This window comes from Pinus tabuliformis, chromosome X (genome assembly GCF_031772625.1).
Source record: "Pinus tabuliformis cultivar Carrire ecotype Pingquan chromosome X, CPIR1, whole genome shotgun sequence".
Lineage (NCBI taxonomy): Eukaryota > Viridiplantae > Streptophyta > Pinopsida > Pinales > Pinaceae > Pinus > Pinus tabuliformis.
Genome location: NC_142308.1, coordinates 1,375,479,346 through 1,375,502,640, shown reverse-complemented (window position 1 = coordinate 1,375,502,640; position 23,295 = coordinate 1,375,479,346). Strand labels below are relative to the sequence as shown.

Below are 23,295 nucleotides of genomic sequence, written 5' to 3'. Positions count from 1 at the left end.
TTATAACTTGGCTCCTAGTAGGACATGCGTAGGTGGAAAGGTTGATACTTGTGTGACAATTTCAATTAATGGAGACAATAATTCAATGCTGACATAGTGGAATATCAAGAGTTTGGAACAGAAGTAGAACAATGTAATAGCATACGTGATGTATTGATGGTAGGGATGGGTCCTCAGTCCAATGGAAGGTGGTCACAAGTTTATGTTCTTAAGATCCTTCTCCAAGTTGTCTTAATGGCCATTTTGAGATGGGTAACTCTATCATGCCTTCTATTTGATCCATACCCTCACAACATTAAGCTACATAGTCTTTGTTATGGTAGTATTTGTGTGTTGGTTTCGTCTATTTATGCGTAGTTGATGCCATGGTATATTTTTATATTATCTCTCCCCATGGAGACCGTAACTACTGTGATACTTGCAGCGTCTGGTCTTCATTTTCAGCTAATACAAGCTTCTTTTGTTGTTAATTTCTCACTTTCCATTTCTACTCTATTTTAGGCTATGCTTGTTATGTATTTTTCATGTGCTCTTGATGTTTAGCATTAGAGGGGCTGTCATCCCACCTCTATGTTAGAATCTAGTATGTATCATTGAATGTGCTATGCAGGTTTCTGTTTTCTTAGTGCCAGAGAGATGTCATCCTGTCTGTGCATTAGGAAATAGATTTGCAGACCTCTTTACTGGTTGAGCCAGCCATCACATAGTCTTGTGCATCTGCTGGTGTGGTCAGTATTCTCCATGTTCACCTGATCCTCAAACTATGAGTAATTGGTGGTCTAAAGCCTTGTAGTCTGGGGGTGTTCACCCATGTCTGGGGTTAAGCATAGTAGAAGTGACTATCTGGATTGAATATGTATCATGCCCTCCATTCATCCATCTCCAACATTTTTTTGAGTTTGTAATGTTCCCGATCATCTCTGAGATACAACCTAGGAGAGTTTCTTGGGGTGATAATAGAGGGAACCTACATCGACAAGTGTTCTTCTAAAATTCACCAGTATATTTGGTTAATAGGAGGAACAAGGATCCAACACTAGGAACTTGAAGTCAAAGAAACTCCACCACTTATCAATAAGAGAGTACCAATTGTGACTATGATACTAAAGACCATGTTCCAGGAAGTACATGCCATCCTCTAGACTAGTCGTCGTTGGAGTAGAAAATAATCATGAATGATGATAGGTCTAAATCGTCCAAATTTAAAATCTTCGAAGCCAAATCATTGAGCTCCCACGAGCCAGAGCAACTCATTGAATCCATGATATTTCTATTAAGTTTGAAGTGTCTAGGTAGATACCACCACCTCCTCCATTAAACATAAAGAGCACATATTTTTTTATTGTGATGCAATGAAAAAATATGTTACATAGTGATTGAGGCATCATTGGAAGTCCCTTCCATTGGATATTGTCCAACTTTGGATTCTCCTTCTTGAAATCCAACATGTGAATGTCCCACTACTTAGGAATCGTCTGTGGAATATGATGTTGCACATGAAATGTCTAGAACTTACCTCCACAAGATGCATCTAAACCCATGGAGTTGGTGACTAGTAGTTTTGATCATCACATGAACAACTAAGTAAAAAATTTATGTACATTGCCATGGGACCAAAATAAAAATGTAAATCTAAAGCTCCCACCTTGCACAATGAAACCAACAATCCGTGGGATTCCAATAAAAATAGAAAAAGGCAAGCAATTTGGATTTTCACTGGAATACTCAATGTACATAAACATAATGTCTTTGAGATCTCCTACTCATTTGGATTCAAGGAGTGATTACGAGACAAATAAATTGACACAAATTTTGACAATATTGGAAATGGAGAAGAAACTGATGTTTCATGTTCAAGTGTTGGCGTGGCTTCTATTTGACATCATATATTTGTCTATTGATTACTCAAACTTTGATTTTTATAATATGGAGGATGGTTCTATAAATGTAATATTACAATAAAAATATGTTACAATGATCTAGGTTTATGAAGGAATGAAATGAAATACATATATAAACAGAAATAAAAATATACAAGGAAAACATAACTTCAATTCATTAACAACAAAGTGCTGAAACTGTTTACATGCATAATGAAAATAAACAGCTTAGGCGATGATAACTTATCTCTGAGAAGTGATGTGGCAACTACATTCCTTCTAAAATTTGTTACAATGAGGTTTCAAGGCCTATTTATTATTGAGAAATGATTGGAAACCATAAACATCCAAAAACCTAAGCCTAGGAGATGAAGCTCCAGACGTTTGTGGGCCTTATTGGGGTAAATTGGTACATCAACTTCCCACTGTTGTAACTTTGGCATGCGATCTTTATTTGATGCGTATGATACCTCATTATAAATAGATATTCGAGTACTAAACCTTTTGACTATAAACCCATGCTGTAGTGTATAGGTTCGCTTGTTTTCCAAAAAATGTCATTTATGTCCTCAAAACCACTGTGGAAGTTCAAGACCCGAACAATTACCAAAAGTAGTAAATTGTGCTACAATTAAGGAAAATAAAAGGAAAAAAGGTGAGGGTCCAAGTAGCATAGGTGAGTGGCCACCAATATCCACCTATATTAGTCCTCCCCCTTTAGGAAGTAATGGACCCCATTGCATTGAGTGCCTCCATGAGATGGGAAAACTTCTCCTAAACTCAATCCTTGGTGAGCCACTTACCTTGGTGCAGGGGTTTACCAGCTTTGACAAACCAATACAGTTGGATATTTTGTTGGTGAGTGTTATTGATCTTCAATCCATATTTCAATTAGTTGTGGCTTGTTCCATGTTGTCTGGGTTTAACTCTGTTGGTGTGAGTTGTTCTACAATGTTTGATGTGTCTAGTAATGGTGGAAAGTATGGCCGAAGGTGGTACACATCAAACACTGGGTGCAAGCCAAGGAATGGGGGAATGTTGAGCTCAAAATGATTATCTCGAAAAGCATTTGTGATTGTATAAGGCCCATATTGGAGTGGTTTGAACTTCTGATGGGATCTAGTAAGGTGTTCTTTCTGAAAATGGAACCAAGCATTGTCACCCACGTGAAACTGGCACATGATGTTGATCATGTCATTGCTTGTACTTGGAATTAGACTTCACCAAAATTTCATGAGCTTACTGGAAGATGTGTTCGATGCATTCAATAAACATAGTTTCTTTATCAACCTCTGACTGTACATGTGTGGATTTTGTCTATCTAGTTGCATGAGGCATGGAAACATCAATCAAATGCAATGGTTGAAATCCCAAACCCACTTGAAAGGGACTGCAACTATTCGAGATATGGAGAGATCTATTATAGTTGTGTTGCACATAGGGAAGGCTCTCATTCTAGGTTCGTGGATGCCTGGAGTTGTACATGCGTAATATGTGCACTATCATCTTGTTGACAACTTTTGTTAGACCATTAGTGTGGGGATGGAATGCAATCGACTTGGTGAGCCTGGTGTCCAATAGTGTCTAGAGGCTTGACTAGAATGTGCTTAGGAACATACTATCTCGGTATGATATAATGCCCAACGACATCTGGAAATGTACCCACACTCATGCAAAGAACAGTTTAGTAGTGTCCTCTATTGTGATACTCTTCTTGCAGGCCACCAATATAGCCATTTTATAAAATCTATCCAGGACCACAAATTCACTGTCATTACCATGCTTGGTAGAAGGGAGGCCGGATAGATAATCTGTGGAGATGGATTCCCGAGGTTGGCTAGGAGTAGGCAGAGGAGTGTATAGGCCTTTCTTATTGTGGTTGGCTTGGCGATGGCATAGGTAGTGGAGGATTTGATACATTTTCCAACATCTTGTCGATGTTTTGGCCAATAAAATTACTTTTGGACTATGTCCACAGTTTTCTCCACACCAAAGTGTCCTGCAACCCGACTCTAGTGTGCCTTCCAAATAATCTTGGCATGCTCTCTTGAAGGAACACAAAGGTTACCCAAGTAGCATAATAATGCATCATGGAGGTGGAAATGAGGAACTTGATTTCCATCCACTAGAATTTGGTATGTGGTCGAAAACTCTAGATCATTTTTATACAATTACGACCTTCTAGAGGTCTCATGGGCACAAGAGTTGACAACAATAGTTAGTGTTGCAACTGGGGAATGACTAAGGAAATATGCAACATGGTTGGTGTTGTATTTTATATTTAATGCTCAAGTGAAATTGTTGTAGATATGTAGACCACTTCTGATGGAAATCACTTTGAAAATTCCCTTGTATTTTTATAATTGAAGAGGTCAGTGATCGGTGTGGATGACCATCTCCTTCCCCTTACTTTGAGAGCACATCAAAAAGAAAACAAATTTCCCAGTCTCATATATGATCTTACTGCATTTATTAGCAGAGATCAAAGAGATGGCAGTAGGTGAGGCTACCTTTGGTATCCTGTATAACTTATTTCCAAAAGTAATAATGACAGTGTGGGGCTTAGACTCATACACAACATGAGACTTCCACAAGTATAGTTTTCCTAATAATACATCACAAACTTGAAGAGGAGAAAAATCACATAGTACCTCATCCGTTAATGGCTTTATGCTATAAGTAAGGCAACCCCTCTAGTTGACATGGAGATCTTGTCCTTGATGAAGCCACCCGATGTTGTACAACAACAAGTGTGGTGTGGTCAGTAGGTCCAACTGCTTCATGACCTTTACTAAAATGAGGTTCTTTTAGATCCTGTTTTCCGCAATGGACTGTACCGAGGAACCCTTCACCCACATCTGTGAGTGGCAGAGGTAGTCCCCCTCCTCTAGATCTTCAAGCTCCATCTTCTGGACCTTGGCGGTGGAAACGGTGGGTTTTCACTCCACATTAACAAACTGCTTCCCTTTTTCATTCCCATTATGGGGTTTTGACTTAAAGTTGGAACATGCATCTGACTCTGAAGCCTTTAGTTCAGCCACTAGTAATTTCTTAGCTCAACACTCACTTATTTTTTTAGTGGGGATCTTATGGAACTCACACCACTTTCCAATGTCCTTCTTTGTCTTTATGGTGTTGTTCTATGCTTGTGGCTTTGGGGGATTTTCCTAGGTATCACTGTCTTGGATTTTTCCTTTCTTCTGCAGTTTGGGGGCACCTTTCCCTTACTTCGGATTTGGAGACGCAAAGTATTGCTTATTTTATTTAAATTTCTACTCGATCATGACAATGTATTGATAAGCGGAGCCAAGCGAGGAGATGTCTAGGAACTCCATCTCATCTTGGATATATTTGTGTAGATAGCCATGATACTTAAGTACCAGACGCCACTCGAAATCCTTGATATCCAAATTAGTGAGAAGGTATGAAAAATATTTGTGAAATCTAGAACATCTTGGACCCTTATTTTCCACAGTGTGGTCCACTTTATCTACTTCTCTTCATATCTCCTGATAAGGTAATATTGTTCCTTGATGGAATCTCAGAAAGAATTATAGGTTGGTGCAATTGAAAATAGTGAGGGTTCCCTCTCTTCCTTTTTCTCACAGTAGGTTTCCCACCAGTCCTTGACATGTGGGGCGACCTTGAGGAGTGCAAAAGTAATCTTTTCCTTGTTGGAAAAATCATGAACTGAAAAATATCCTTCCAAAATATCTAACCATTTATCTATGACATATGCATCTATCTAGCCTTCAAAATTGGGAATGTCAAAGTTGACTTATACCTTAAAGGGAGTGGTGCCTCTAGAAAACCTGTTGGATAAAGATGCATTGCTTGTGGGCATCTGCCAAAGCATTTGCGAAAATTTGTTCATAATCACATTTCTTTGTCACTTGAGGGATTCTACGAGAAATATTTTGAAAGGCTATCCTGCTCCCTCATCTTTATTTTCTTCCACAATGCGAGGTCGTCAGGGTCAGGATCAGCAAAGGTTCAACCAGTTTGAGCCATAACTCCTTATATCTCAACCTCGTTGCAGACATGCACAAAAAGATAGAGAAAGAGAACGTTACTTTGATACCATTGATCCGGGTTTATGAAGGAACAACATGAATATAAATATAAACAAAATATAGATATAAAACGAAAATGTAACTTCAATTCATTAATAACAAAGTACAAAAATCTGCTACATGTTGAATGGAAATAAACTAGGTCAGCCAATGGTAGCTTATCTCTGAGAAGAGAAGTGATGACTACATGCCTTCTCAACCATCTTACAATGAGGGGTGAAGACCTATTTATTATTTATAAATAATCGAAAACCCTAAACATCCATAATCTTAACCCTAGGAGATGAAGCACCAAATGTCTGTGGGCTCCGCTGGGGTAAATTGGTACATCATATTCCTGGGGTTGTAACTTTGGCATGCAATCTCTTTTTGACATGTATGATACCTTGTTATAAAGATCTATTTGAGGACAACAAATTTCAATTAAAAACCCTTCCCATAGGATATGTTTTTTCCCATTTTCCAGAAAGGCATCATTTAGGGCCTTAAAATGACTTCGAAAGTTCAGGAACTGAAAATTGCCAAAAATAGTAAATTGTGCTACAATTAAGGAAACCAAAAGAAAGAATGGTGGGGTTCCAAGTGGAATAGGTGGATGGAAACCAATATCCACCTTGGTAATATAAAGAGAGAACGATGATGGGAAAAGGGCATCTCATCATGGGTTAGTGGGATTCTTGCGTGGAGGTACCTCATAGAGAAACACACATGGAAGAGATGCAATAGTGCAAGAAGATACCATGCAATCCAAAATTTTTTGTATAGAAAAGCTTAACTAAACACATAGATAAAAATAACCATGTATAGATGTTATAAATACGAGAACAAATAGCAAGGGTTTTAGGACTACTCAAAGTGGTAGATCTGACAAACTTAGAGAGGCATATCTAGCAAGTGTCTGAGAGAGAATCACTCTAATACCACTACTAGAATATGAAACTCAAAATCAAATATAAGCATTGATGTTATTTAATTAAATATTATACAAATATAAATACAATATTCACTTCGAAGCCCTAATCACTCAAATTCTTCTAGAACTCAATTTGGAAAAATAATGGCATCAAAAACAAAAAATAACCACATAAAAAATATATATTAAATTATGTGTGCTATAGTTTTCATGTTTTCAAGCATGCTAGACATAATCCCCAAGCCCGTCGCCAATGCTACTATTTGTGCATTTCCTATGTGTTATCCATGTGAAAAAATAACAAACATATTTTAACGATATAAATATGAACCGACCTATCACCTTGTAGGGTTTAAATCGAAACCTTGTTTATACAATTATCACATCTTACCAACTCAACTACCTTGGCGTAGCTTGTACTTCCATGCTTAACGATTATTTTATTATAATAGTTCAAACTCCAAACTAGGCAAGACCATTACCACATCAAACCTTGCCTATGGGTTTCCTATTGATCCATATTTGTATGAAAATAGTAATCTGCGGCTTATATCAATCTTCCCCTATTATATATGCATACAAAGATAGAGCCACCATGACATTTCTAGAAACATATCACATGAACAATCCTCTTTTGCTTGTTGTAACTAAAGAAAAGTTTCACATATATATACATGGTGAGAGGCACCATGGCTTTGCTGAAAACCTATTACATGAACCATCTTTTGTGGTTTGTTGTAACAAAGTCGAAGATGCTGATATCTATATATGTGTCATGAGATCATGCCACCATGGCTAATTTTATTTCTATAGGTTCCACCAATAGAATACATTCAATGCCAGTCCTTAGAAATATAATTAATCTTTATTTATACTTGTTTGAATAATTGTGTGTTTCATAGAAATGGATGAGCCCTTATATTTATAGTATGCAAGTGGTCCCAGGGGTTGGGTCAAGCTAACAACAGGATACATCATTTTGGGCTTACAAGCTGGAGGCTTACCCATTGTAAAACATATAAAGCTTACCATGCTGCCCTTCTCAAGATTCCAAAAAACGTAGTTTAGGGCCTTAAAATGGCTCCAAAAGTTTAGGACATGAAAAACTTCCAAAAATAGTAAATTGTGCTACAATTAAGGAAACTAAAAGAAACAATGGTTGGGGTCCAAGTGGAATAGGTGGATGGCCACCAATTTCCACTTGGATCATATAAAGAGAGAACGATGATTGGAAAAGGGCATCTCATCATGGGGTAGTTTGATTCTTACATGGAGGTACCTCACAAAGAAATACGCATGGAATAGATGCAATAGTGCAAGAAGATACCATGCAATACAAAATGTTTAGTAGAGAAAAACTTAACTACACACATATATAAAAACAACCATGTAGAAATGTTTGAAATACAAGAACAAATTGCCAAGGGTTTGTAGGCTACTCAGAATGGTAGATCTGACAAACTTAGAGAGGCCGATATGGCAAGTGTTTTAGAGAGACTCGCTCTAGTACCACTATCAAAATATGAAACTCAAAATGAAATATAATCATTTTTATTTCATTAAATATTATAAAAATATAAATACAGTATTATGACCATTTGATTCATCATTCAAGAGCTCTTAGATTCCATATGATGGTTCATATTCCACATCATAACCTTAATCGATTAAGTGTCCAACACCTTTAATAATTTCAAATTCCAAACCCTTGGTTTCTAACATATGAAATTGGAAAATATTCTCAGTGTAAAATTGGATGATTATTAACTAACTAATAATTTATATTTTATTTTATGAAAAAAATTCTTAAAGTGTTTTTTAAGTAGAAAATATTGTATTTAAATGTCAGCCCAAAGGTCACACTCAAAAGGTAGGGTGAATCAATGTGAGAGAATTTTATCATTTCATAACTTTTTCTAAACAATCAATCATGTAGGATTGAATGATAACCATAATCATCAAATCATCATAAAGAGTAATCAATTATAAAGCTACTATCACATCAATAACACATCATCACATCACATAAATCCTTCTTCTTATTTATCTTCAATTCATTACATATATTTGTAGGTTACAACATGATAAAGGAAAGTACCCCCAATAAATGTAACCTACCACTTACAATAGGCTAAAACCTATCTGACATACCAACCTCGAAAGAATGCAAATAGTTACTTACTATAGAATACAACCTGTTAAAACCCAGGTTGTTCCTTTTGACTCCTGAGGGAATACGGCCGGGGTAACCACTAACCAAGCTTTGGATTACAGGTTCTAGCCTACCTGTAATCAAAGAGGGCTCTCTCTTTTAGTTTTAGCTTTGTTTTTTGAAGATTTTAGGCTAGTTATGAGGTGAGAGTTTTGTTTGAATTTTGGTTGTCGGCTATTTTTCAAAGAAGGGCATGCAAGCATCAAAGAAAGTTCAGTCCATTGGGCATGTGGAGTCCAGAAATGAAAAGTATTTGATATCTGTGATAAAGAGAGGTTCACTGCAAGGCTAGGTGGGTATTCATGATACAAACTTTGATTTTTAGAAAAGAGACAGTATAAATTACACCAGGAAAGGCAATCAAGAGTTCTTTCACAGTGCAACACGAAATGAAGAACAACTCCTACTTAGCAGAAAAAGAGAATTACTGAATAAAGACTTATCATGTGATTAGAGAAAATAGGAGCATTTAATAATTCCATAGTTGCAGCTAACCCTGAAGAAAACATATTTAGTAGTAAGGATTGAGTTTAGGGTGTCTTTAATGGACAAATCCTGAACTAGTCTTTTACCTTTCTACTAAGATTAATCACCATACATCACAGACAGCTTAAGTAAAAAATGAAATAGAAATACGGGTAGAAAACACTTATTGTATCATGCCATAACACGAGAATCCTGCAGCAGTCAATAGTTTCATCACATCAGGCCCAAGGCAAACTCATTCCTTTGGAAACCAACAGCTCCTTTGTATTATATCTTTCAAAGGATATACAGCCGAGTTCTCTTGAACAAATGAGTAACAACAACCCCCAATAAGCTATGCGAGGGTGCATATATACAAAAAATCACAAAAATATCTCAGCACTGAGTTATTGCATAATAACTGCTCTTACCAACTTTCTAAGATATTTTTTACAAAATTAAAAGCCACTTAAATACACATACAACAGCTGTTTGCTGTTTGTCATAGATTCTTGACTTTTTGCTCTATGGGCCATCTGAGCTCCTCGCGGTGATTTCGATTGCTTTTGCCTTTATGCTGCCGTTTTAGGGCAGTGGTTTATTCAGACAAGTCATCTGTGATGCTCTAGCTGTGCATGGTCACTGTCCACCTCATTCAATTGCTTTCCTGTTGCTGTGAAAACGTTTTAGAACAAACTTCAGACTTGATCTAAAGCAGAGTCTTTATCATATTCGTCCACCACTCATCAGTGGGCATTTGATGTCTCTGCATCTTGATCAGGGTCTCATCTGCCTCTGTATACTTATAATAATTAGGGGGCACTTCAAAAAGATGTTTAATTTCATGTTCTATGAAGAATAAATTTTCTAATTTATCATAAATCTCCTGCCTTGAAGGTGGGCCAACTGCTTCTGGACTGCTTGCTGTAGCTGTCAACTGATTAGCTGCATAATTGTTGACCCTTTTAGCATACTGTTCATGGGACAACAGTCTTCCTGCACTGGTCACTAGGCTGGGAAGCCCTCTGCCATGCAATGATGTGATTTTGGTGGCAAAAGCATTGATTTCTGCTTGAATATCTTGGCACTTTCTTTCTAATGTTTGCACATAGCTTCTGAGGGTGTGCACCCTTTTGATTAACAGAATTGTATTAGTCCTATCCCTGATACCCATTGATGCCAATTGAAGGCCATTTTTATTATTCAGGACATTGATCATCCTGGTAGCAATATCGGGCATACTTCCCAGAGAGGCTCTGGCCCTTTGGCTTTCAGCATGAGCCCTGTTCAACAGATCCATTTGCTCATGAATTATCTCTATGTATTGCCACTGATATGTGATTGACTTGCCAATCTTAGCCCACAGGACCTTCTTGACCTCAGTTATGACCTTGCTCATGGTGAGCTCCTTTTCAAGCTCTTTTATCCTTCTTTCTAGTGTCCTAACTTCCCTGGTATTTTTTGCCACTTGCTGCTTAGATTTATCATATTTCTCATCTAGCTGGGCCAGCTTTTCTTTGGCATCCTTCAGCTCATTCATTTGGGTTTCAAGAGCTTGCAGCTCCTTCATCATATCTCTCATACCGAGGCCTGGGGCTTGCTCTGCTGCTGCTTCTTTTTCTGTGGGTTGAGGGCCAACAGTTGAGGTACTTGCTCCTGTTGTTTGTACCAGGGGAGGACTTATAATTTGGGGAGGCTCCTCAAGATTTATTACTGGTTGAGAGGGCTGAGGTACCTGCTCTCCTTGTTTTTGTTTCAGGGCTGCCTATAGTGCACCCTCTGTTGCTATCGACCATCCTTCTGTTTCTACTAATTGCTTGTGTAATGTCAGCAGCATGGCTGCTACATCTTGATCCTTTCTCTGCTGGGAAACATCTTCTGTTTGGGGGTGAAGGGTTGTTGGAAGTTTGACCATCTTCCTCAAAGCTGATATATCTTCATGCTTTTTCTTCATTAGTGCCTGCACAGCTTTGGGATCACTTGGGTCATGCCCAAGCTCTATAATGGTATCTTCCAAAGACCTAATCCTGTTGTCTTTGGCTTGAGAAGAAGCTTTCTCCAATTCTAGTTGGGCAGTAGTATTATGGAGAGAATTTTGCAGTTTTTGTGCTAGAAGTGTTTTATCTGCAAGAGTAGAGTAGACCATCTCACCCGTTTGCTTATGTAGCTCTATTTGGTCCATTGGGTGGATGTCCTTTGCAAACACTTCTAGGTTGGTCCTGATGTAATCTGCAGTTGACTATGGCTGCAGCAGGGCGGGCATGAAATGGCTCATAGTCATCTTCCCTTCTGCAATGTCATATGATGACATGAGCCTCTGTTGGTTGGTGGGAGCCATCTTGAGCAAATGATTGTAAAGCTGGAGTCTGACTGGCTCATTCCTAGCTTTTATATCCATAAATTTCTTCTTGATTCCAGACTCTGCCCTTCTTTGCTGGCTTGAGGAGCTGACCTCTCCTCCAAGTGGTCTTTCTTGTTCCTGTTGGAATGAACTGGCTGATGCTTCCATGCTAGGGGGGCCCATACCCATGGATGGTCCAATAGGCATCTCTTCTTCAGAAAAAGGGTTTAATCTTTGCCTTTTCTCCCCTTGTTGACTTGCTGATGTAGTGAGGGGAGTTTCTTGCTGTCTGTCCCTCTTCCTAGTTCTCTCTTCATTTATTGGGGTTTGAAGTACCGAGGTATCCATTGCTGTTTCCTGCCTTGGAGGCACACTTTCTTGAGCCTATTGCTCTGTGGATACAGGGGCCTCAGCCATTTCCTCTTGTTGTTTTGCCTGTTCTTTCTGTTGTTCTGTTGTTGGGAGTGTCTGCTCCTGCTCCATTTCTTTTCCCTTATCTGTGCTAGCTGCTTGAGGAATAGTTTGAGCTGCTTGCTGGGGAGCTATAGAAGATGAGGCAGCTGCTCCAAGTTGAGTATGATAAGAAGAAGAAACCTGTCCACAATATTCCAAGTCAGCTTCCTTCTCAAGTTTCTTTGCTTCTTTTTGTGCTATTTCCTCTTTAGAACTTGCCTCTTCTAAGGTGCCCTCTTTCCATCTTAACAGATTTGCATATTTTTCAATATGAGGCAACCTGACATGATCATAGCTAGCCAAATTATATTTGACCCTTCTAAGACTAATGAAATGATTGGGATCATAAGGTATCCAGAGGAAACTGGTTTGCAACTCGAGGCGTTGCAGGATCTTATCTGCTTCTTGCCATGCCTCTTCTCTTTTATTATAAATAAATGGGCCTAGCTGGTTTCTGATTTTGAGTTGTACCTTCTTATTTTTGCTGTGGAAATGGATCATGTCTGCATTTCCAAATTGTCTGAAATATTCTAAAGCAAAAAGTCTCATAGGGACATATCTTTGTAGCCTATATGGGGCTAACTCACAACCATATATTCTGATCACTGTATGGTGTTGGTAAAAGTACCAATCCCCAATGCTGTAGGCCTTTGAGAGCTGGAGGATTCTTTGCATCTCATTTGTCAATCTTGGAGGAGGGGAACTCAACAGCAAGGACATGGCTGGATGGATAAAAAGGTCTATGAATTCGCAGTAGCTATATGGTGAAAAAGATATGTGATGAAAGATTGAAGACCAAAATACCACAGACCTTTGGTTTCCCTCAGCATCAAACTTCTTGAGAGTAATAGGGAAGCTATCAGGCTGATAAAATAGGAACAAGTGATAGATGTAAGAAGTGTATCTAAATATCCTTTCCCTCTCTAAATTCATCAATTGCTCATGAATTTTATTGGCAATGTATGTAGCATAATCATAGTGAACAGAAGGAGGCTTTCCAGGGGAGAAGATAGACATCATGGCTAGAATGGTTTCATCAACATCCTCAGTTGATCTGTATCCCAAGACATAACTGATCATATCCACAAGTATTTTTCCCAACTCATTGAGATATACATTTCCAATAGGAGTCCTCATAGTTTGAGAGCCTGATTGAATGAATAGTTGATTAATCTCTATGATTTGGGCACTGGACAACTTGCCTCCTTGCTTTATCAAGTCCATCATAGATAGAGGAGTCAATGGCTTTGTAGTATGAAAGTGCAGCATTTGATTTATAGCCTCAGGGGTGACATGGAACAAAACTGAGCCTGAGGGACTGAGGACAGCTCTCTGACATGGGTCATAGTTGGCACTGCATCGATGGATTAAATCTGGTAGGATATTGACTTGAGGAAGATTGAAAATGGGCAAATTGGAGTCCCAAATCCCTAGAATATCATTTCCACTGAGATGTTTGGCTTTTAGCTCATTGATCAAATGAATATGATACTTGTTGTACTCTGGGATTACTTCTGCCATCTGGTAGTCTCTGTCAGCCAGGGGCAGCCATTCTAGCTCTCTTTGTGGGGCATTTAGAGGTGGAATGTTTAGAGCTACTGGTGTCTCCATGGGTTTGGTGCTCTTCAAGCAGAATTTCACTTGGGAATGTAGGCAAACGCGGCTTTGTGCAGGGAATTGAGGTAAAAAGGATTTTTACTGAAAACAGGGCAGTTCTGGTGTAAAAGGGGCACAATTGGTCAGTCTTGGGAGGAATTGAATCACTAGCAGGACAAAAAAGCTTGAGTTTCAGGGGAAAATGGCAGTTCTGGGCGTTTTTTATAGCGAAGAACGAACTGAACCAGGTGCAGGAAGAAACGGTAAATACCTGGTCACGGCGCGATGGGTGGAGGCTTATCCAAGCTGAATTCTGGGCGGCCACGGCTCTGAATCAATTTTTTGCAGGTTGGCGGTGAGAAGGACGTAAAAATTCATGCAGGAGGCATAACAGTCTTTTTCACAAAAACACGAAAAAACGTGAATTTGGGCAAAAATATAGGAAATTTGGCCTTTGGCGCACTTTTCTCGGATGACGTCAACATGACGTCATAGGTGGGGTCATGGTACGAAATGATGACGTGGCGGTCTGTGAGTCGTCCACGTGGATAGGGGACGTGGCAGACAGCTCGGGGCGGTGGTGGGTCGGGCGCTGATGTGGTGCTGACTTGGCAATGGCGTGGAGGTGACGTAGGGCCGACTGGGCGGGCGGTAAGCGGAAGGCGGTAAGCGGTAATATCGGACCGCTTAAGGTACGGGCGCGGTATTGGCAGGAGGCCGCCCGATACAATTATATTGTGACGCGTGTCCAGCGCCCTACGTCACCATTCTGACAATTTCGAGTGCTAACGTACCGCCATCGGAGGCAACCCAATATTGATGAGGACCGTCGGATGGGAGGACCCAGATCCGACGGTTGACGGGGAGAAAAGGTGATCGGACCATACAGCGGGGAGCGGGTAATAAATAATTATATTTCTGGAAATGCGTGCCAGGAACAAAACTTAGGACAACGGCGGACTTGCGCGTTTTGCAATGTTTTTTAGAAGGGGTATATACATAATTTTTGGGGTTTTTAATATACAATAGTGTTATAATGATAGGGAAAAGGGGAACATAGGGAGTTAAGTAATAATGGAGTTAGTAGTTAGTATTAGATGGGAAATATGGAAGAGAGGAAGCAACCACTAAGTTTTTTAGGGAAGAAACTTAGTTATGAGAGTAGATCAAAATGAAAAGATTTTTACACAGGAAATGTGGCTCCTTATGTAACCAGAATCAACAAAAGAGTTTGACTTCTCTTATGATCAAAGGTGATAGTGGGATGTTAGAAAGAAGTTTGACAGGGAATGATTGGGAAGTTAGACATGCTTCACTTTATTGCTACAAAATTTTTGAATAGGAAGATCTGCACTTGCCACCATGTGTTTCCTTTGCTTAGGCCAGTGATATGAAAGAAATCATGCTTCTGCAACCCCATCTACCTACCCATTCTATAGCCTAGCATTTTTTGTTACTTCAAGGAGGGTGCACTTAGACTGGCAAACCCTCAATTGCTCTTTTTCTTTTCTTTTTCCATTTTCTTTTGATTTTCTATCTAAGGCTAGCCTTATTACTTCCAAGGCCCCAGATTAAGCAGTTGGGAACCTTCATTCTCTACCTAACTACTGATCTGCCAAGATTGAACAGTTTGGACAGATTTCTTTCTCTAATCTACAACAGAAATTGAAATATGGCATGACCCAGTTTAGACTGTTGAATCACCCATTCAGAAGTAGGACATGCATCAAACAACTGTAGATAGGTGTTTTCCACAAAAATATGAGATCTTTGCATCGCCAAAGTAGAGCATATTTGGCACTTCCCCTGCCAATCATGAAAAATAAAACCTATTGGTATAGGTAGCTAACACAACCTTATTGAGGCTCCAACTTAATGACAAATGGGATCCAATATGCTTTAGGATCCAACTTGATTGAGGCTCTAACCTGCTTTAGGCTTCATTTTGATTGAGGATTCGACCGTGATGGAGGTTTCGAACTCCTCCTTCAATTTCCTTGTGGACCTCTATTTCATATCATTTTCAAACTAGATCTATTTCCATCATATATCACTAATGTATAAGTAGACTCCACAACCTATAATTTATGTCATTGTGAAGTTCACAATCACTACCAAAACCTACAAGCACTTCCACCACTACATGTGGGCTTCATTCAATGAACCTATGACATACCACGTGTATTTGTGGAATACTAAATGATACCATTAATTTGAGTACAAATTGGAAAATACCTCTAAAAAAATAAATTAACCCTCTACCAATACAAACCCCATAAACCTTCCCAATTTAGAAAACCCCTACTTTCACTAGATATTGTAGATATCTGTTTTTTCATTAACATTTTGTATACCCCTTAATAGTTTTTCATTAACTTTGAGCTCCATTTTTAATACCTGCCAATATAAAAATTGTAACCCCCTATTATATGCTCAATATAATATGTCAATTTTTCCTCAATATATATCCCCCAATATGAACGCACGTGGTATGGTATTGCTCCCCTAATGAAGCTATCATGCACCATTTTCACTACAATCACTTTTATCACAACCACTATCATGAATTGTAAATACTACCATAAACTATCATAAAAACAATTGTCACTAGTTTTCAAGTTGTTTCCCATACTCTACTTCTACTAGTTCATCAACTTTGTCACTCAATTCCCTTGTCAGAACCTAGTTTCACTATGCATTCAAAAAGATTACAACTTGGTTATAGCCCCTCAAAACACACAAAGTGCATTATAGTTTTCAAACTAGTGTCAAAATGGCATCACACTCTCTTGTTAGATTCACTTCTAAGACCCAATCTCTCAAATTCTTCTGGAACTCAATTTGGAAAAATAATGGCATCAAAAACCAAAAATAACCATATAAAACTATATAATAAATTATGTGTGCTATAGTTTTCCTGTTTCCAGGCATGCTAAACAGAATACCCAAGTTCGTCGCTAATGCTACTGTTTGTGCACTTCTTATGTGTTATCTATGTGAAAAAATAACAAACATATTTTAGGGATAAAAATATGAACTAACATGTCACCTTCAGGGGTTGAACCCACAACCTTGTGTATACAAATTCTCACATCTTACCAACTCATCTACCTTGGTGTAGCTTGTAATGTTATGCTTAATGATTCTCTTATTATAATAGTTTGAACTCCAAACTAGGCAAGACCATTACCACATCAAACCTTCCCTATGTTTTTCATGTTGATCCATATCTCTATGCAAATAGTAACCTACAACTTATATCAACCTTCCCCTATTATATATGCAGAAAAAGAAAGAGCCACCATGACTTTTCTAGCAACATATCACATGAAAAATCCTCTTTGTGTTGTTGTAACTAAAGAAAAGTTTCCCATATATATACATAGTCAGAGGCACCATGTCTTTGATGGAAACCTCTTACATCAATCGTCCTTCATTGTTTGTTGTAAAAAATTCAAAGATGTCAATATCTATATATCTACGACAATATTGTTCCATCATGGCTAATTTTATGTCTATATGTTCTACCAATAGAATACATTCAATGCTAGACCTCACAAAAAATAATTGATCTTTCTGTATAAATGCTTGAATAATTGTGTGTTTCAGAGAAATCGATGATCTCTTATATTTATAGTATGCGAGTGGTCCTAGGGGTTGGGTCAAGATAACCACAAGCCACATCATTTTGGGCTTAGAAGCTAGAGGCTTACCCATTGGAAAATATATAAGGATGACCATTTGACCCTTCTCAAGATTCCATATGACCAAGAATTGGACCAACATTAGCACCTTTTTTATTTTGGCCCCATATGACCATGTGATCGCCCCATGTGAATTGAGGTCATTAGTAATTCACATGATCATGTCAACATTAAATCATCATAACATGTGGTAGTTCTTGAGGGGTGCTACATGTCACATATTTTTAGAATTTCCACTAACCACAGTGTGCCAAATCTCCTTACCATGTGGCAACCTCTAGTGGTGAAGCACAACTACGATGACATCATCTAATGAGATGTTGAGCTATTTTTTCTATTGACTATGCAAGAGTGCAATGTGTCATTCATCCAATAGATCCATGTCACCATCATGTGAAACATTGTCATGTGTTGTCATTCAATTGGGTCTATACAACTAGTTAAACATCGTGTAACTTTAACATGATGTGTTCGATGAAATCTTATGGGTGTTATTGATTGGATTAAGAGTTTCACACCACTTGAAATCATTAAATATTGTGCATTCTTAGTTGTGTTGTTCCTAATAATGCACATTGATCTCAAGAATGGCACCATTATTGGTTGCGTTGTTCTCAAGAATGGCAATGATTTCCTCCTAGGTGGTAGTTGGGGTCAGTCCCTAGCTGACCGCCCCTTGTCTTCTCTCTGTGACTTAATGGTCCCTATGGAATATGGCTCTTCTCCTCTAGCTGTAAACATTATTTTTCCTCTTTCTTCCATTAAGCCTTGTTCGTTGATGATTGCAGAAATAGGGAAGCATTTTCATAAATCCATTGCTCCGTCAAGTGGTTACAATATCCTAGCTGTAGGTATGAATGTTGACATTTATCATGTGGTTTTTTCCACTGTAATCTTTGGGATTATTCCCTATTCTAAACTGGCTTCATCCTCTGAATTCATCGGGGTTCTTCCCTCTGCCTCTTTACCTTTTTGCAGCATTGTGAAGACTACTTCTTGTAGTCTTCCTATAGGGCCGCCTCTTCCTTCTGCTCATGACACTCTAAAACCAGTTTATGGATTCCTCTCGTCTATGACTGTATTTTTCTAAGTTCCCATGATTGAGGTTCCTGTAGTGGTTGAGGCACTTTATGAGGAATTTTTTTTTACAGGAGTTGATTCATTTACAAGTTCAATGGCTTGTGGCCAAGGCTCATTGATCTTCATTTTTGGATTTTCGACAAGTGGAAACCTCTAATTTCTGATGCTTTGAAGATCTACCCATTGGTGCTAGGTTTTTTATTGTTGTATTTGACAAACTTGAAGAAATAACTTTAATTTCTAGCTCTGGTCTGTGGTTTTTGGGTAGCACAAGGATCTCTATGTAGCCTTGGTTTCCCTCTTTCAAACCCCTCATAGCTTCAATAACGATTTCTCTAATTTGGGTAAGGCTCCCTAATATTCCTTGCATTTGAGGAATCATGCTTCATTGAATTCAATTGGTGATTCTTTTTGCAGATTCTACTGTTGAGGTGATGATAACAAAATCTACCTGAAGCCCACATATGCAAGACATATGCTTGCATATTTGTGGAAATGGATTTTAGTAAAGGTTTTCTAGCTGAAATTAAGTTAACAGTTCCTGGATATATTTCAATACAAAAATTAGACTATGCAAATATCTCCTTTCATTCTAGAGCCTACTACTAGACTAACCATTCTCTCAAATTATGTCCCAAAGTTGGGAAGAATAAAGATAAGAATATGAGTCATAAAACTTGTTGGTGGTGTTGAAAAATGTAGCTTTAGTTGGTATTTTCATTGGCATATTATTGGAGAAAATTAAAATTTTATTCTTGTCAAGTTGGCTTCCTAAAATATTAGGTTAGGTCCATGGTATAAAAGGTGGCTTTTCAAGGGTTGTGACCTTCACATTGATCACTTTAAATAGAGCCAAGTTGGAGGTCATTTGGTATCGAATTATCACATAAAAAAAAACATGGTCTCAAATCTAAGGTGATGAAGAAGGAAGTCTAAAGGTCACAACCTTTTGGCATATTTACAATAGTTACAAATAAAGGTCTATAACATTCAGTAATTTCCAAATATTACATTTGTCTGAGGTCTACTTTGTTATTCAATGTCCAAGCTCAAATAGTCAATTTGAATCTTTGTAACATGATCTAAAATTATGAGACATCCAATCTACTATATCAAATATATTTTGGTGATATTTTTGAGGTCTGCAATATCAACTATAGGATTGTATCTTTAAGCAAGGAAGAATGCATATTTAAGAGTGATGGTCTGAAATTTCCATAGGCTTCAAAGCTCCGTCTGAGATAGAGAAGAAACCCTTTCTCTTATGGTTGCATGAATTTTTATTGCAGGCCGAAAGGGACAATCTTATGTGCATATGAGCTAAAGTAGATGATTATTGTTGTGGCTTATCTCTCGTATAATTCCTTACAGAGATTAGATTCAGATTGTGGCTTGCATTATATAGTGATCGTATTCACACTCTTTTTATCTCTGAAGTTTGCATCAACTGTAGCTCATACAATATCACTATGATCATAATTGTTCTATGGTCCACATTAGGTTTGTTGGGAAATCCTTATCTTTTATCATCAATGGCTTCTGTGTGGCTTGCATTCTCAAGAGGATCATGTATGTATATGTATGTATGTATGTATATATATATATATATATATATATATATATATATATATATATATATATATATATATATATATATATATATATATATATATATATATATATATATATATATATACATACATACATACATACATACATACATACATACATACATATATAGTGTGGATTTGTGGCATCAAAATTTGTGGTCAATCTAAACAACCATGAAGAAGTTTGAAACAAAACTTATGAAAGAATTTGATAATATTTCTTGAGTATGATTAGATCTTGTGATATCTTTGAGAATAGTTTGAATTAGAGAATCAAATCAAGGTAACATAAGAAATCTATGTGAAAGTCTCCACATCAAGGTTTGAGTTATGAAGATCTATAATCATGAAAACAAATAGAACTGCAATGATGTTTGGCAACCAAGAGATTTAAGTTATCCAGGTTTCAATGAACCATCTCTGGAGTAGTGAGTATATCTCTTCATAAAATAGAACTATGAAAAGTATAACAAGCGAGTGACATAAAGGAAGGCTTTATAAATTGTGACACCAAAGGTTCTCTTGATGATATTGACATTTGAAAATGACATGGATGATGTTATTGGATTGTTTAATGGTAATCTAGACTCGATGATGCTTACACATTGATGTTGATGATGATGATTTCTCCTTGAACATGATAATGTGGAATTCTTGATGATCTGAAGTTAATTAATGCTGAGTTGGTCAAGTTCAATGCCTTGATGATATAAGCAAGTTTTTTTTTGTTATTGCTATTTTTTAATGTAAGTAATATTTTTTGTTATTTAGACATAATCATTTGCACAAAAAGTAATTGAGTAAGCAAGAGTGAGATTCTTGATGTTTGATAATTCTTTAAATTAAAATTAATCAAACATCTACAATCATTTCAGTTTTTTTTCATTATAGCCTCCATTGATTATTACAAAATATAATTATTTTATTTTAAAATGGATATATGTCAACACAATATTGAGCATGAAAGCAATTACACAATTCTCTCATGCTTAGTTGTAAAATGGCAATGTAAATTCATTATGAATTTAAAAAAAGAAAAAAGTTGTAAAATGGCAATGTAAATTCATTATGGATTTAAAAAAAAGACAAAAATAGACAAATTATTTTATATTTACTTTCAATTACTTTAACCACTCTCTATATATATTTTTAATAAAGATTTAAAAACTTAAAAAATTAATTAATTAAAGTAAAAATATCTCTAAATACAGAAATATGAAATATGACGGTGGTAATGATAAATTAAGAACCATTTGATCATATAATTTAAGATAATAATTCACATTAATCAATAACCATTTAATCAATAAGAATATTAAAATACAATAAGTATAAATTTTTTTCTCTCTCTAATTTATATATTTACTTATCTATTTATATAGAGTTTATTTGAATCATGTGGTGAAATATTTTTGAAAAGTATAAGGTTTAAAGATTTTTTTGCTTCTAATTACTTTACATGAAATTATATTAAGACAACATGCATAACATATTCATATTTGGTGTTTATTATAATTGACATTACCTTTTCTATTTAGAAAATAGTTTATTTTTATTTTAAAAGAAACATATGTTAACTCAATATCATTAAACAGACACATAATTAGACATAATTATATTTTACAATTTAATAAAATGGATATATATAACATTATATTCACTAACCATCTTCTATTATTAAAAAATATATTTAAATATCATCCGCCAAATGATACACCCAGTTAAGTAACTAAGTGTCCCAGGAAGATTGAAAATTTAGTTAAATCAGAATAGAAAGATTTAGTTAAGTGAATTATCAAATAGAAAGTCAAGTCATGACGGGCAGATAGATTGTTTGTCTCTTTCACACGTGAAATTAGATGAATAGGTTGCATGGAGACCTGGATGGATAAAGTTGCATCATCAATAGGGTTTAAATCTGCGAATGTCCCATTGAAAGTTGCATGGCATTGTTGAGAAAGGTTAGGCGTTGCACTGTGATAACAACGTTGGTCGCCATCTACTGAACGTATAAGGTGCGGAATTCAATTTTATACAGACCACGGCCACGATTCAGATCCCTTCTTCAATATTCCTGGTTCTGTAGAGCCTGATGGCGGCAGGTTCTGTGCACCCAGTGGCAGTGGGAGTGTCACACGAAAGAGCATAGCAATACCATGCTTAGTTAAGTGAATTATGTACTTTCTTGCTCATTTTCATGGTTGGACTCTTGAGGGAGAAGATATCATTGTATTATTCACTGTATCTCTGCAATTTTTGGCAAAGGAAGACCAGGGTTTTGCAGTCCTTTTTGGGATTCTTGTGGTTACATGTATTGATGGTGTGTCTCTCTATGTACTTGTAAGTGTGTTATGTGAATCATTTCCTTTCTTTTCCTTCTGCACATTAAAAAAATGAAGTGTTAAAGTAGAATTCATGACTGTCATGCTCTGCTTTTAAGTTTGTTTAATTTCAATGTTTTCTATTGTTTAAGGAGAATTCAAAGTTATTGTTTGCTCTCCTTAGCTCCTCACCTGTCTTTCTCATCCATTCACCTCAAATCTAAGGCATCAATACTGTCTCCTACCTCGCCCCAAAGAACCCCCTATAGAAACTGTGTCCAATCCCTGCACCCAAAATTGCCACCTCCTCAATTTGCCACCAAAAACCCTAAAAAGCCCAAATCAACCCTTTGATCAGTTTACTAGCCTAAAATTAGTGTTACCCTGTTGGTCATCTCACCAATTGAATATCTTTACCGAGATAGACCGGAGAGAGCCCTCTCCTGCCCCGTAGGGCTAGCTACGAGGCTAAGTGGTTTGATGTTGCCTTGAGGTTTACCTTTCTCAGCCTGAGGTGAAATTTCAAGCGCTAACACCATCAACGTCTTGTTCATTCTTTCTGCAACTCCATTTTGCTGAGGCATATATGGAGTAGTCTTTTATTGTGCTATACCACACTTCTTATAGAATTCTTCAAATTCCTTACT

At 37.2% G+C, this 23,295-nt stretch overlaps 1 pseudogene; it reads left to right on the top strand.

Annotated features, from left to right (window-relative positions):
- Positions 1–23,295, top strand: part of LOC149145182 (sugar transport protein 7-like) — a 52,424-nt pseudogene that overhangs the window by 11,081 nt on the left and 18,048 nt on the right.